This window comes from Caloenas nicobarica, chromosome 3 (assembly GCF_036013445.1).
Source record: "Caloenas nicobarica isolate bCalNic1 chromosome 3, bCalNic1.hap1, whole genome shotgun sequence".
In the NCBI taxonomy this organism is placed as follows: domain Eukaryota; kingdom Metazoa; phylum Chordata; class Aves; order Columbiformes; family Columbidae; genus Caloenas; species Caloenas nicobarica.
The window spans coordinates 6,916,278-6,931,164 of record NC_088247.1 but is presented as its reverse complement, the minus strand read 5'-3'; the positions used below and the strand labels follow the sequence as shown (position 1 = coordinate 6,931,164).

The 14,887-nt window shown below is 44.1% G+C and overlaps 1 protein-coding gene across 1 annotated transcript in view; it reads left to right on the top strand.

The window, feature by feature from the left end:
• The first annotated feature begins 422 nt into the window (after window positions 1-422).
• The window catches only part of ADGRF5 (adhesion G protein-coupled receptor F5), a 50,211-nt gene continuing 35,746 nt past the window's right edge, over window positions 423-14,887 (top strand). Inside the window, exon 1 of the mRNA XM_065631976.1 lies at window positions 423-711. The gene's annotated coding sequence lies outside the window, so the exon portion shown is untranslated. The remainder of the gene's footprint in view (window positions 712-14,887) is intronic.

Genomic DNA, 14,887 nt, shown 5'->3' with positions numbered 1-14,887 from the left:
TCCAGACCACTGTGCAGAGTGACAACTGAGGAGGCTCTTAGGACACCTTACCCTAGAAAAACAAGGTAATTTATTTTACTTTCACACCCCGATGACCAAAAAAGTGTTTTCTTCATCTTGAAATTACGCTTTCCAGCAACTCTGTGAGCACCCCCACCCAAGTGTCCCTTACATCCACTTCCCCACCAACAGCAGGAAATCGCTTAGAAAATATTTCTCAGGTTCCTTCCTGGCCAGAGGTCATCTCCGTGTTTCGTAGCAGCAGGAATCACCGTGTTCTCTGACACAACAAACGGAGAAGGAAGATCAGCCCTGCCCATCCAGCACAGCGTTTTCAGGCTTGTGTTTTTCAGCTGCAACTCCACCCCGTGCTGGTGGAGAAGGCATCGGTTCCCACTGATCGCAGGAAAGGGAGGTCACGGGATTTGCTTGATTAAATCACCACAAGCCAAAAGGTTCTCTCCCTTACAGAGAATTGCTCACAGGCTGTTTAATTTGTTCCAAAAAGAAACGCAAAACAAAAAAGCAAACAAACCCCCAAGCCCAACAACCAACAGCACACACGGAAAAGCAGGTGTGTCTGGAGCTCTTGGGAAAACAAAGGGCAGAGACCGAGGCAGGAGTTGACACTTGGATGGGAAGTTTCCTTCCCAGCACAGAAGGACCAGTTTGGAAAAGACTCGGACATGACCAGCACTTGTTGTCCTACAGGTATGGATGATGTGTGTGAAATGCAGCATCGGTCTCCTTGCATAGTTGAACAGTTTGAGGCAGGTGAAGGTGGCTTGAAGGAATTTCCGGGGCCAGAATTGGACATTGCGGTGAAAGCTTTGCGTGACCAGTAAACTTGCTGCAGGTTTCTACTGGGAAAGCTGCAATCGGCGCATGTTTCCTTTTCTGGTGATGAGTTGACGGGTTTCTGTAGGATGCTTTTGGCTTTTCAGGGTATGAATTAAACCATTCAAGTTTCTGATGAAGTGCTACCGCCTGTTAGTTTGGCTAGAGAAGATTAATAGAGGTTATGATTATTCTAGGTTAAACTCAGGGCTGCAGAGGTAAAGAGGGATGTGCATGGAAATACAGTACTAATCTGGACTGCATTTATTACCTCCTAAGGCATACTGCATAGTTTCTAGAAAAAAAAAATAACTGCAATAGCATTTGGGTTTTTTCACTTTGTTTTATGCTTACAGCAGCTGGGATTTGCAATGCAGATAGCAGGCACTTTATTTTTGTCAGCTATATAAAATGATGGGTTTGTTTCTTTTAAGAGCAATCTCTTGCATCCCCTTCAGTATCGTATTAGGTGACGGTGACAGGGGAGAAGGTCTTGGGGCGAGCGTGGCCACAGGCTGAGACACTGCCGTGTACTGTCTTCAGGTGTCACATTTATCTTGTTTCCATTCCTTTCTACCTGTGTTTTAAGCTGCTTAAATGAAAACCAGTTTTATGGTGTTATGTTGGAGTGCTGTTTCCTACTGCTGAGTGTCAGGGGGATGTGGGGATGCTTTCTGATGCTTTCACCCCCATTGGTGTCTGTAACCCCCAAAGTTCTGCTCCATCCAAACATCTCTGGTGCAGCAAACCTGCTGGTCGTTTAAAGGATCATGATTCAGAAAAAAATACAGCTGTGTTGTGACCTTATACAACCTTGTTTCTCTCTCCGCATCAGTAAGAAAGTGATGATTGCCTACACGCATCAGGAGCTGTCAGATTTGGGGGAGAAAGGTATAACTGTTTGAAAGCTGTAACTCCCGCTTTCAGTGACAGTTTTATGGGAGGCAATGAGCTTATAACAGGCAAGAGAATAGCAAGGGAAAGGGCATTGAGAACTGGAAAGCCTGAGGCTCCATTTCTCCTCACTCCACCACTTGCTCTTGCATGGTGAAAATGGCATTTCTCAACCCATAGATCTTCCTCTCACCCAGAAAATTCCTCATCCATTTTTGTCACTTAATCTGTCTTGTGATGTCTGGCAAAATTGCATAATGAAGTGATATATAAGGAAATTTAGGGGCAAATCTTCAGCATCTACATAGAAGTGACACTTGACTAAATTCAGCAATGGTTCAGCCGGATCAGCAGGAACCTGGTGTATTTGGCATTTGTCATTATTTAACTTCCCTAGATTCCTCTGAGTTTGTCTCCAGTGATGCAGGTTTAAAAAACAAACAAACAGAACATGCGTAGGCTCTGGGAAGATATCTTTGTCCTGATCTCCTTGATTATTTTTATTTTTTTAACACCTCTTAGACAGGCTTAATAAAACAGTTTTCCAAAGTCTGAATTGGAGACGTGGGAAATTCCTCAAACTAGGCAGAGCTTCCTCTCATTGTTAAAACACAAAAGACCAGTGCAGCCTTTACTAGAGTTCCTTTTTTAACCCATTCATCTTGATCAAGAAAGCCTCCCCACTGCTGCCACCGTTCATGGCTGAGATTTGAGGTTTTCCAGAAGAAACAAAAGCTTAGGATGTGAATTGCATCATCCATGAGGGCATCATTCATTTTAGGGCTATATTTGCACATTGTAAATGAAATGTACTGGGACTTGAAAATGAAATGCTTCACTGCTGGAATTAATCTCAACCTTGGATAAGAATTGTGGCTTTTTAAGACCAAATGGGATGAATCTACAATAAAATCAAACTCATTTCAGAAAACCATTTTCCAGTTTTCCATGAAACAGTCTCTTAGAATTGTCATCTCAAAGAGGGGTCCAGCTGCCCTTCATGAGCTGATTCGCTGCAGCTTCATGGTTATGCAGAGCTGATTTCTCAAATGATCTTGTGTGTTGCTCAGCATGCCTATAGGCAGTTACCGCCCATCACTAATCTGATCCAGCACCTGCTGCCTGCAGTAATGAAGCAGCAGCTTGTTCCCCTTATCTGTGCTCAGCAGCATCCTGCACAAGGACTGAGCCAGCACTGGGCGAAACTGGAGGGCTGTGGTGGTGGCCCTGACATGGGCTGGAGGGGTTGCGTGAGGAAAGTGGGTGAGATGGAAGCACAAGGTGGGTGCGCAGGAACAGGGAACGTGGGAAAGAGCATGTAAAGGATGATTTGCAATGGCTCGTTTCTGTCTGATGGAGGAATGATCCATCCATGGAACTGAATGCATTAGCTGCTTTATATTGAGGTTATCTGAAATCTAGTGAAACTTGGGCCTATTTGTACCCTTTGCAGGGTGTAGAGGAAAACACTGAAATAGTGAAGGGTCAGCTATCTCAGACTTTGGCCACTGGAAGTCTGAGAGGAGCTCTGATTTTTTTGTTTGTTTGTTTTCCATCTTGAATTTTCTACTTTTTCTGGTTGAATGTGCACAGCATATCTAGAACTATCCATTCACTTCTCAGAAAACATTTACAAACTAAAGGTTTTCTAGTACTTTGAGAAGCATCTAGTTGGATATATAGCCTCTAGCTCATGTTGGAAAAGAAAGTTGAATCTTTGGTATGAGAGGAAACTTCTGTTTGCAGGTTAAAGCAGACACAAGAGGGAAATTTTTCATGATGAGAACAAGCATTCGAATAATCTCCCCAAGGAAGTGGTCGATTCCCCAACATTGGACACTTTTAAGATTCAGCTGGACAGGGTGTTGGGCCATCTTGTTTAGACCGTGCTTTTGCCAAGAAATGTTGGACCAGATGATCCTTGTGGTCCCTTCCAACCTGGTATTCTATGATTCTGTGCTTTTTGCAGGAAAGAGCAGTTCCTGCAGAGCAGAGAACCCACTGTGACTGGTCGTTAGTAACTACAGTACTATATTTGCATGTTACAATGATGCACTGGTGGACTTTGTTAAGGATTTTTTGACTATATTTGCAGCCTATTCTGAGGGCTTGTCTAATTATGGTGATGGCCTGTGAGAGAGTTTTCACTCTGACAACCTGATCTAGTTGAAGATTTCCCTGCTCATTGCAGCGGGCTTGGACTCGATGACCTTTAGAGGTCGCTTCCAACCCAAACTGTTGTATGATTCTATCATTCTATGATTCTATGTTGTAACCTTAATCCATCATTTCTACACCCAGCCCATATCTTCTGTCCAAATTTCTGTTTATCTCTGTGGAAACCTGTAATGAATCTTGCCCCAAAGCCCTCCCCTCTCCATCGTAACTCCCATCAAGATGGGAGTACTGGGTATGGCTGGGACAGAGTTAACTTTCTTCATAACTGCCCATAATGTGCTGTGTTTTGCATTTGTGGCTAAAACAGTGTTGATAGCATGCTAATGTTTTGGCTACTGCTGAGCAGTGCTTGCACAGCATCAAGGATTTTCCTTTTTTCTACTCTGCCTCTGTAGTGAGTGGGCTGGGGGTTGGAAGGGGCTACAGCTGGGAAAACTGAACCAAAATCACAAAAAGGATGTTTCAAACCATGTAACATCATGTTCAACAATAGAAAACGGGCAGGATTGTTTTCCAAGGTCATCATTGCTTGGAGACTTGCTGGGCATCTGTCTGCACGTGGAGGTGGGAGTGATCGCCTTCACATCACTTATTTTTTCTTTCCTCTTTCTTTTGTTAACCTGTACTTATCTCAACCCACCAGTCTTATCACTTTTTCTCTTCCTATTCTCCCCCATCCCACTGGCAGGTGAGGAGTGAGTGGCTGTGTGGGTGCTTAGCTGCGGGCCAGGGTCAACCCACCACAGTAGGGTATCTAGCCCGCCTTTCAGACACCTTCTAATAGACCACTTTTGAATAAATAGAAGGTTTTTCCCAGCCCAGAAAAAAAAAAAAAAAAAGAAAAAGGAAAAAAAGAAAACACCTTTAACTCCCCTGTGTCATCTCAATCAGCTGATTTACACAAAGTAATATTTGCTTTAGGAAGAACTCAAAGGTCACCTAAAATTGACCACTCCTGCTACTGAAATCCTTCCCTCTGGCTGAACGGGGAGCTGTGTCTCATCTGCCTTTATACAGCTCTCCCTTTATCAGGCTGTTAGTGCAAGCACTGATGGGTCATTCCTGCCCCAGGTTCCCTCTAAACACCCTCTGAAGTAGGGACAGCTACTTGTTTGGCAGCAGAGAACTGAAGCACAGAAACAGTGAGTGTCTGCTTACGTGGCTGGCTGCTGTTAACGCAGGTTCTGCCTAAATCCACCTCAACAGGAAAGAAAATGCTGTGGCATCCCAGGTTTGAGGATGCCTGTGAGTAGCAGAGCTGTATGTGTTCCCCATTTAAATGTTAATATGAAACATTAATTTCCAAATCCTTTCCCTAAAAACATAATAGAGCTGTGATCTAGTATGTAATTTACTGTCCTCGGAAATGCCTCAAAACAGCAGAACTTCCCCCAATTGTTCATGCACAGAGGAAAAGCTCTCCTAGAGTTCCTGCTCCGGCTCGCTCCTGTGACCACAGGCTTGGCCTTTGACAGCCATCAGGCTGAGTGTGTAAAAACCATTTTCATTCCAAAGCTGTCCCTACGTGCCTTACGACAGGCTGTTCACAGCATGCCCCTTGCTCCTGAAATTGTTTTACTGTTCCTTCTTGAGAGAGAAATTCTTTAAATTCCTGCATGGGGTCCCTAAAATCTGGGTTGATTGATCGCATGGCTGAGACCTCAGATAAGCCTGTGCATACCTAAAGTCTCTCCAGCTGTGAAACAGGACTGATGGCACTTCCTTCCTTCCTTCCTCTCACTATCTGTCCAGTTTCAAGCTTATGGCTTAAAATGTCCAATTGCTGTTCATAATTACTGGACCTTATCTCAGTAAGGACACTCAAGATGTTACAATCATAGAATCATAGAATGGCTTGAGTTGGAAGTGACCTTAAAGATCACCTAGTCCAACCGTGCTGCTGTGGGCAGGAACACCTTCCGCTAGACCAGGTTGCTCAAAGCCCCATCCAACCTGGCCTTGAACACTTCCAGAGATGTGGCACCCATGACTTCTCTGGGCAGCCTGTTGCAGTCCCTCACCACCCTCATGGTGAAGAATTTCTTCCTTATATCTAGCCTAAATCTCCCCTCTTAGAGTTTAAAGCCATTATCCCTTGTCCTATCACTACAGGCTCTTGTAAAAAGTCTCTTTCCAGCATTCCTGTAGCCCACCTTTAGCTACTGGAGGCTGCTATGAGGTCTCCCTGGTACCTTCTCTTCTCCAGGCTGAACAACGCCAACTCTCTCAGCCTGTCCTCATAGGAGAAGCGTTCTATGCTCCTAATGCAAATCTGGCTCAAAAGCTGCCTGCTCTTTTCCCAAATGACTTATTTCTGGCCAGCCTTGCAATGGTGGCTCCAGCACTGTTTCAGCATCATAGTACCAAACTTGACAAAGACCTAATCCATCTGACAACATTGAAAGCAGGCTTCCCTTGTCCCTAATATAAGTGCAGATGCTTCTGAGGCTGTTGAAACAGAGGAGATTCCTACTGAAGTAAGGCTTAGATTGCCTGTATAGTCAGTGGAGAGAAACAAAGGTACCTCTGAAGATTTGCCATGAGAGATGCCACCAAAATTAGCCACCAACCTCATCTCATTGAGGACAGAGAAGCTAAAGAATATTTCTAATCTTGAAATGTGTGTTTTACCTTAGCGCATGCTAAGATTAGAAGAAACACATGCGACAGCAACAGTGCAGTGTGAGAGGCTGGAGTTGTTCCCTAACCCTGAGGCCATCTGTCAGGGCAGAGCTCTCCTCCATACACCCAAACTCTCCTTTTCCCTCTAAAACAAAGCAGCCTAGGCTGTGCAGCTGACTGGGAACAACACCTAGTCCATACTGTGTATTGAGTAATTTCTATGAATCTTAGCATTGGCTGAGAGAGGGAACAGACGAACTATTGACTAGGTCTCCCAGAAAGACACCTCAGCAGGTCATCTACTCTGGCCCTACATCTAACGGCAGGTGTTTGTCTAAGCTCTCCAAAGGCACCCCGGGACCTAAGAAATGTCACTACCCAGCTCAGTGTTGGATCTAATGAGTAAACCTGCTGTCAGGTGCAAGTTATCTTTGCATTGCCATGCTTTTACGTCATATGAACCCAACATGCACCACGGGTGTTGACAAGGTTGGGCGATCCCTGGTCTAAATCTGAAGTGTGATGTCATTTTGAACCAGGTCAAGCATCTGTCTGAAGTCTGATATTCCTTAAAAGTCTTCTGAACATCAGTAAAACAAACTAGTCCCAACTATGTTGGTCATATTCTGTCTTGATCTCACACCTAATGCCAACGATGAAGATGAAAGAGCTCTGATGATTTTGAAAATGTTATAGACAAGTGTAGCCTTCAAGGAAGTTAAATACTAGCACTATTTAGCATTTCTGTGGTATCCTGTGCTCTGAAAGACAGACAAGTACAAAAATAGTAAGTCTGGAAGTGAGATCAGCAGAACAAAATAGAAACAATTATTTTTTCTCTCAGGCTCAATCATTACAAAAGGGAATAACGAGATATGGACAGCAGAGACCTGCTCTCACTGATCTAAGGGACTTCCCTCCATCTATATGATTCTTTGTGCAAAAGGTGGATGCTATTTTGTACTTCTACATTTTTTGTTGCTAGGTGTGACAGGCCAGGCCCTCAGGCAGGAAACTCCTGCTGTCCAGAGCGGGATTATACAAACTCCAAATGGCTGACACCTACACAACTTACAGTAGCTTCCTACACAGTCAGCTGTGCTTGCAGCAATAACAGGAAAAAAATCAAGAGGTTAATAAAATGAAATGAGCAGGAAGCATGCAGTCATCAGACTTTCTAGTACTTTGGTCTATAGAAGTAACCTGTGGCTGGCCTGACTTAGGGACCTAATCCAAAACTCATTGAAGCCCATGGAAATTCCACTTCAACGGATGTTGTTCGACCTCACTCTTTACTATATCGATATGGGAGTATAAGGAGTATTCCACCTTCTCCATGCTCACAACACGTTGAGATCCAAATCTCTTGCTTTGTTAATACTAGCTGTGAGACAGGCCAGACACTAATAACTCAAAGGCTGAGGGAGCTGGGTCTCTTTAGCTTGGAGAAGAGGAGACTGAGGGGTGACCTCATTAATTTTTATAAATATATAAAGGGTGGGTGTCACGAGGATGGAGCCAGGCTCTTCTCGGTGACAACCAACAGTAAGACAAGGGGTAATGGGTTCAAGCTGGAACACAAGAGATTCCACTTAAATTTGAGAAGAAACTTCTTCTCAGTGAGGGTGACAGACACTGGAGCAGGCTGCCCAGGGAGGTTGTGGAGTCTCCTTCTCTGGAGACATTCAAAACCCGCCTGGACACCTTCCTGTGTAACCTCATCTAGGTGTTCCTGCTCTGGCAGGGGGATTGGACTGGATGATCTTTCGAGGTCCCTTCCAATCCCTAACATTCTGTGATTCTGTGATTCTGTGAACTGCAGATGGTCCAAAAAGGATGAGAAGAAGGGAAAGTTCATGACTACACCCCTTCTCTCATCCCAGCCATTGGAGGTGAGCAAATGTGTGCTGGCATCTGCTTTTCCACAGCTTTTCAAAACATGGTACTCAGCTATGTGCAAAGAGCTGGAGTAGCAGAGTGGAACTCATTGTTTCACATTTTCTTTCTTTTTTTTTTTTTTTTCCCTTGGTTCCTTCTACAAATCCCCAACATGAAGGTCAAGCAGGAGCCTTTAGCTGGAGTTTAGAAAAACCTCTTGAGTACAGATGAGGAAGAAATGCCAGGAAGAAGGCAAGAATTGGGATGGGCTTTCTTTTTTTTTCCCAGTAAAGCACTGATTTAAATGTCTTTTTCACTTTGGTTTCAGCTACCACTATTTTCAGCCTGACAAAGTAATGTGCCATGTGGCCTGGGGAGCATTCATCCCTTCGTTTATGAGTCCCGTGGCATCTATTTGCATGCAACTACCCCACAAAAAATAAAGATTGACCCTGCAATCCCCCTGGGAACTCAACCTCTGCTTAAGTCCTACAGATCCCTTTGCATCCCAGCCAGCTCAGCCCCTGGCACCATGCAGGGCCCAAAGCTGGAATAACAGTTTCTCAAACATCACAAAGTATCTCACAGCCTGTTTATTGCCTGTTTGAATCCTTATCACCAAGCAGTTCGATTTGGAGTCCTTGATTAATTTGTGTTTATTTTATTTTTGTTCGCATTCAGATGTGTTATCTAAGGTCAGTGCAACTTCCCCTGCCCCCCCCCTTTCCCTTTTAGCCAACTCTCCCATGAAATATTGTTGTGCCTGGGTGTGTGTTTCTTAAAGTCATTGTGTGTTTTATGTCTGAAACAAACATTGTCTGATCATCCAACTTATTACGCACTACCCAAAGGTCATGTTTTATGCACAGACGGGAAAGCTCTTCTATTGTGGCTGAGGAAGAACAAACTGGATGGTCACTGAAAACAAGGGCTTTAGCACCAGAGATGGAGTCTCTGAAAAAAATGCTGTCTGGAAAGGGCAAACCAGGGTTCAGATGCCAGAAGCTGCTGGGCAGCCATGGAGCTAGACTGTCTTGTGCAATCCACGTATTTGCTCCCTTCACACCTTCTGATCTTTAGCAACTCCTGGTTCCTCTCTCCATGAATCCTCCACCTCCACACATCCCATGGCACAATAGGCCTTTAATCCAAAATGCCTAAAGGGAGGCAGAGCTCTTCAAGCCACAGCGAAATGCTGGCATGGGGACAACTGAGCTTAATCAAATTCAAAAGATATAGCTCAATTGGAAAGGTGCAGAGCAGAACAAGTACCGAAGAGGTGGGATGGCTGCTGTGCTAGAATGACGTAGGACTCGTCAGCCTAGACAACTGATGGGAAATTTAAAAGTGATGTATGCTATTACAAGGCCGTGGAGAAAATGTGCCATCCAGTTTGAAACGTAAGGACCAAACCTGACCCTAATTAGTGGCAGATGCAAAGCAAGCAAAGGAGATTCAGACCTCCTTGCTCCCGGATGTTGTGGATGTTGGATGCTTTCCTAAGTTTTCTTATAGTTTACTTCATTTTGTGTAAGCTCCATAGGCTGTCAAGGGCTATTAAACACCAAGGTCTTGCCTTTGCCTCCAGAAGTCCCTCTACCTCTGATGGCCAGCAGTGGAAAGAACATGCTGAAGAGTGCTGCAACATGCTTATTTTGCTTTTGTAAACCTCTTCCCTAGGGCCTCTACCATAGCTCATGTTGGATAAGAAGTGACTGGGCTAGAGGATCCTTGGATCCAACCAAGTGTAAGTCTGCTTATGGCATTAAGCAACCACTACCCATTAGAAAGGTCAAGGAACTGTCTTTCAGTGTGAGCAAAGGAGTAAAAACACAGAACTACCTGCTTTTACAATGAGGCTTGACAAACCTCTAAAGCAGAATATAGGAGGCTGACCACACAGTGGGGTCATAGCCTCAGTGACCCAGGACGTGTCTTACAGCCCTAGGAGTGGGCCAAGAGCTGAGGCTATGGACTAATACCTCACAAAAAGCTCTGCTGGTTGATGATATCTTGCAGCTACAGAATTGTTTGTTATTCTCCTGCCATTGATGCCAAAGGTGTGTTCATCTCTACTTCAGCTCAAAAGGGGTCACATTCCCAGACACAGAATATGGAAGTTTCAGCCAATGGGAATGAAATACCTCTTTCTAGGATGGCTGTGTGAGGATGGATACCTCTGTATTCTAGCACAGAAATGCTCGTTTCAGCTTACGCTTCTTCATTCATAATCCCTCAGCAAAGAAGCCACACGAGGATGGGTGCTTCTTGAGTTCCCCTCATCAGTTATTTATAGACATTGACAAGATCCCCTTGTGCCTTTCTTTTTCCAGGCTAAACAGTCGCAGCTCTCTCAGCCTCTCCTGACATGACAGATAAGAAACAAGAGAGTGGAAATCTGAGAGTCAAACAGAAGTATAAGGTGGAATAAGCCAGGTCCTGCTGAGAGTAGGTTACCCAAGTAACAAGCCACAGCGCTGTAAGAGTCTCTAGAAGCAGTCTGGCCATCAGGCATGAGCTACCAAGTCCTGCTGCTAGGAATAATACAGCATGTCCACTATATATTACTTCTGGCTCTGGTACAACCCAGGTGTCTCTGCACCACGTTACACTGGTAAGGCCATAGAAGCCATAAGCTACGTGGGCATCATCTCCCTGCCAAAGATGGACGTGTGTACTCTGCAGAAAGTTAGTCCTCAGTAGTCCTTTCCTATCCCAACACAGTGAAATATCTCTAAGGGCTGGTGAACTTTGTTACCTAGTCCCATGAAAGAGGCAGGCCAGAGGTCTAGTGTTGGTGTTGTACCTTCCCAGACAGGTCCACTGTGCAACTAGCCAGCAACTGGGACAGTGCAAGTGTCCTGCCAAATGTGGCAAACTGTTTCACACCTTCCTCCTTCCCTGAGATACTGCTTAGCCAATAGCTACCACAATTAGTGCCTATTCATGTCTGAATGCCCTCACTGATCCAGCAGATTGCTGTTCTCCACTAACAAGCAGCAAGTCCAACTGTGAACTGTTCCAGCAGGGCTAGGATGATGTACTACCCATGCTATTTCAAAATGGTCATGGAAAGTTCTGTTTGCTGCTCTTAGAACATTAGAACTGCTTGAAGGATGTCATAATTTGGCCATTCAGCCAGACAATATTTTCTGTACTCTCAATTATCTGGATGACTTGTTCCTATTCCTATTCCAGCTACTGTGCCTCACAATCAGACTTGCAGAGTTATTTTCTTCTCATAGGAAGTCCTGCTTGGTCATGGTATGAATTGAGCCTGATCTGCAGATAGCTGGGGCTACATTATTTTCATTTTCCATGTACACTGTTTGAGTATGTAAAAAGGTCATCAACAATTAATGGGAAGGCTTACAGAGGAATAGAGGAATTTAAAGTCATAAAGTCAACAAGGAAACGTTTATACTTCATAAGCAAGGATGGAAAATGTGACTTGATGTAGAAGAGAGTGTAAACCAGACCCCTTCTCTGGAATATCATTTAGGGGAAAACCTTGACAAGACTATAGATACAGTTCAGCTCCTCTGTGCTTAAATCAGTGGGAATGTTGTGCTGGAGTGGTCCAGAAAGGAATTTTGGAACTTGTCAAAGATGGATATAGCAGAGTACAAACACAGCTCTGAGTACACAGATTGATGGTCTTGCACGTCTCCTCTGAAGGCCTTTGAACTCATTCATTGCACAGAAATTGAAGCAGTGTAGAGAAACAGGAAGAGGTAACAGGAAGAGGTCAATACCTACCTGGTGCCCCATCACCATAAACACACATAGAGGCAGAAACAAGGACTCTCTTCCATGTCAGCAATTTTATAGTCTCTGCTTATAAACCTCCACTGAAGAGAACTTTGCAGCTGTCCTGGGTAGCCTAATTCAGTGTTTCTAACCTTTACAGTTACACATTTTACATATTCACCAATATATTTATCTTTACTTCAGATTGTCCAGTTTCACAGCATCCTTCATCCAGCTGTCGTTGTGAACATTTATGTCGGTCCTTTACCAAGTGACAGACCGTTATTGTGTCCTTACCTGAGTCTCATCCTATCTAAACCAAACAACCTCCAACCTGTCCACAAGGTCATCTTCTGCTCATGTCTTTCTTCGCATTCACATGGCTCTCCTTTGGATGCTCTCCAACACATCAACATCTGGACACCGCTTTCCCGGCCAAGGCATCACAGCATCAAGTAGAGTACTTTTGTTACCTTCCAGGTCTTAAATTAAAAAAATACTTGTTAATAAACTTCAGAATGAGATTAGCCTTATTTTCAATAACATCAGCTGAGTGGAGTTAGGTAGCAATTTGCTAGGACTCCCTCCAGATTATTTTCTGCAAGACTAAGGCTGGCAAAACAATATAAAATCATGTGAGAGAGATAATAAATGAAGCACCAGACATGGACAGTTTCACCTCAAAGCCTTTTGTCTCAAAGTAATCTGCCTGTTAATTCCAATATGCTCAGGATACACTCTGTCCTCCCATTTCTGAAACATATCTCGCTGACAGGCTGACCATGCAAAATTCAGACTAAAAAATAATAAGAACAGCAAATGGTGTAAGAACCTGCGGTGTTGTATGCAGCTTCTGAGAGGTTTTGCTATCTTTTTGTGAGTTTGGGATACAAGTGACAATAGGATTTGATTACACGAATTGTTCAGGTTAGATTCTAGAGATGAGACTGAAGTGTTAACAGCCAGGACTGGAATAAAGATGGGTGAATCGAGAGGGCTGTATCTTGTTAAAATTCATTTCTAAGCTGTTTCCACATTTACTTTTGCTGTGAACAGAATCTCTGAGGCTGCACCTGTGTGGGAAGATTACCCTGGTCTATTTTGTTCACGCAAGATGAAATGTGTTCTCATGTTTTTGTGGTAGCAGATTTCCAGGGAATTACGGGATCAGTGCAGCTCTGCCTTGTTTTGGATAAGCGCTGCTCATTCAGAGCAAGCGTCCTCTAAAACACCTTTTTCTTGCTTTCTTGAGCCTGTGATTGCTCTCTAAGTGCAGTCTCAGATCCTGAAACTAAAAGTGTTCTGGGGTTAAAGCTTTAAAAGTTTAAAATCCAGGAAGTTCACAGTTTCTGGTGACATGACAGTAAATGATGAATGCATATAGGGAAAAAACAGCAGGATGATCAGGACATTTCCCTGTGCTCACATACCAAGTTGATTATATACCTAATGCTCTGACATTGTGCAATTTTCAGATTCTCCTGCAAAGTGAACCAAGATTTCTCATCTGATAATACAGCGTCTAGAGCAGAAACCCTCTTTTAAGGAATATTTTCACCTTGCTGACATTCTTTCCCATTCTGCCTGCAGAGAGAAAGGTGGTTGCATTTAGTGCTATAGATGTAGCCTCGTTTTTCTGCTTGTTCAGGTTCCTGAACCAGACTGATATCACTGCAACAGTGGGAACAAGCTCTATGGGCAATGAGGGCATCAAGCATGCCAATTTCAACACCTTAAAACTGCTGCAGAAGGGCAGGCTGAGGGCTCATTCACCACATCGTGGGGCGGAGCAGATGACCAGGTTTGCAGAAAAAGGAACAGGAATAGGCTGTATTGCTGCCAAGGACAATACACCCTCAAGTTGGCTCACTGGAGAGAAGTTTAAAATTATGTATTGTGATATCCTCAGTATCCTTAGTAATTGCTGGCACCTGCAAAGGCTGCAAGGCAAACTTTTCTAAACACACGTTTTGCTTTCTATGAATCACACCTGGCAGGAAGCAAAATGCTCTGACATGTCTTAGGGCTTTTAGAAATGGAGCAACCAACACACCACAGACAGCTGATAGAGGATTCAAGACCTGGTCCAAGCTCACTGTGATGCAAAAACGGTCACTACTACTCTAGTCAGTTAACACCAAAGACAACCCAAACTATGCCAAATGCTGCTGCGACAGCTGTCACTCCTGCTCCCCTGAGACAGCCCATGTCAGCTGGCAACACGATCCTATTGCAACTGCTGGACCAGCACCAATGTCACAACTCCTTTATTTGGCAAGTAGTGTCAAAGTGGGAAAGACATGTCACCTTATCTGGCACCTTATTGACTTTCTAACTTCTGTTTTCCTTCTGCTGTGTGGCAATGAGTGGCATTTACAGCTTGACTCAGTTGTCTACCTTGGAGATGTGTGCCTTTTTGGCATGCCCTGGTGTGTCCCACGTTGCCTTCCGCTGCTGCACGGTGGCTGTGAAGGTCCTGGAGTACATCCCATGAGTCCTTTGCTCCCCATGGACTTATTATGAGAAGGGAGGATCTCCACAGGGACCATTTCCAGTCTGTAGGGGAACAGGAACTCTTTCCATAGACCTATTCCCTGAATAAATCACTGTTTAAAAAATAATCCCCCATAATATAAGTTTAATCCCAGGCTTTTCCACAGACACTGCATGAGTCTCACACACACTGATATGGAAACAAATTCCATTGATAAACTGTCTGTGATCAAAC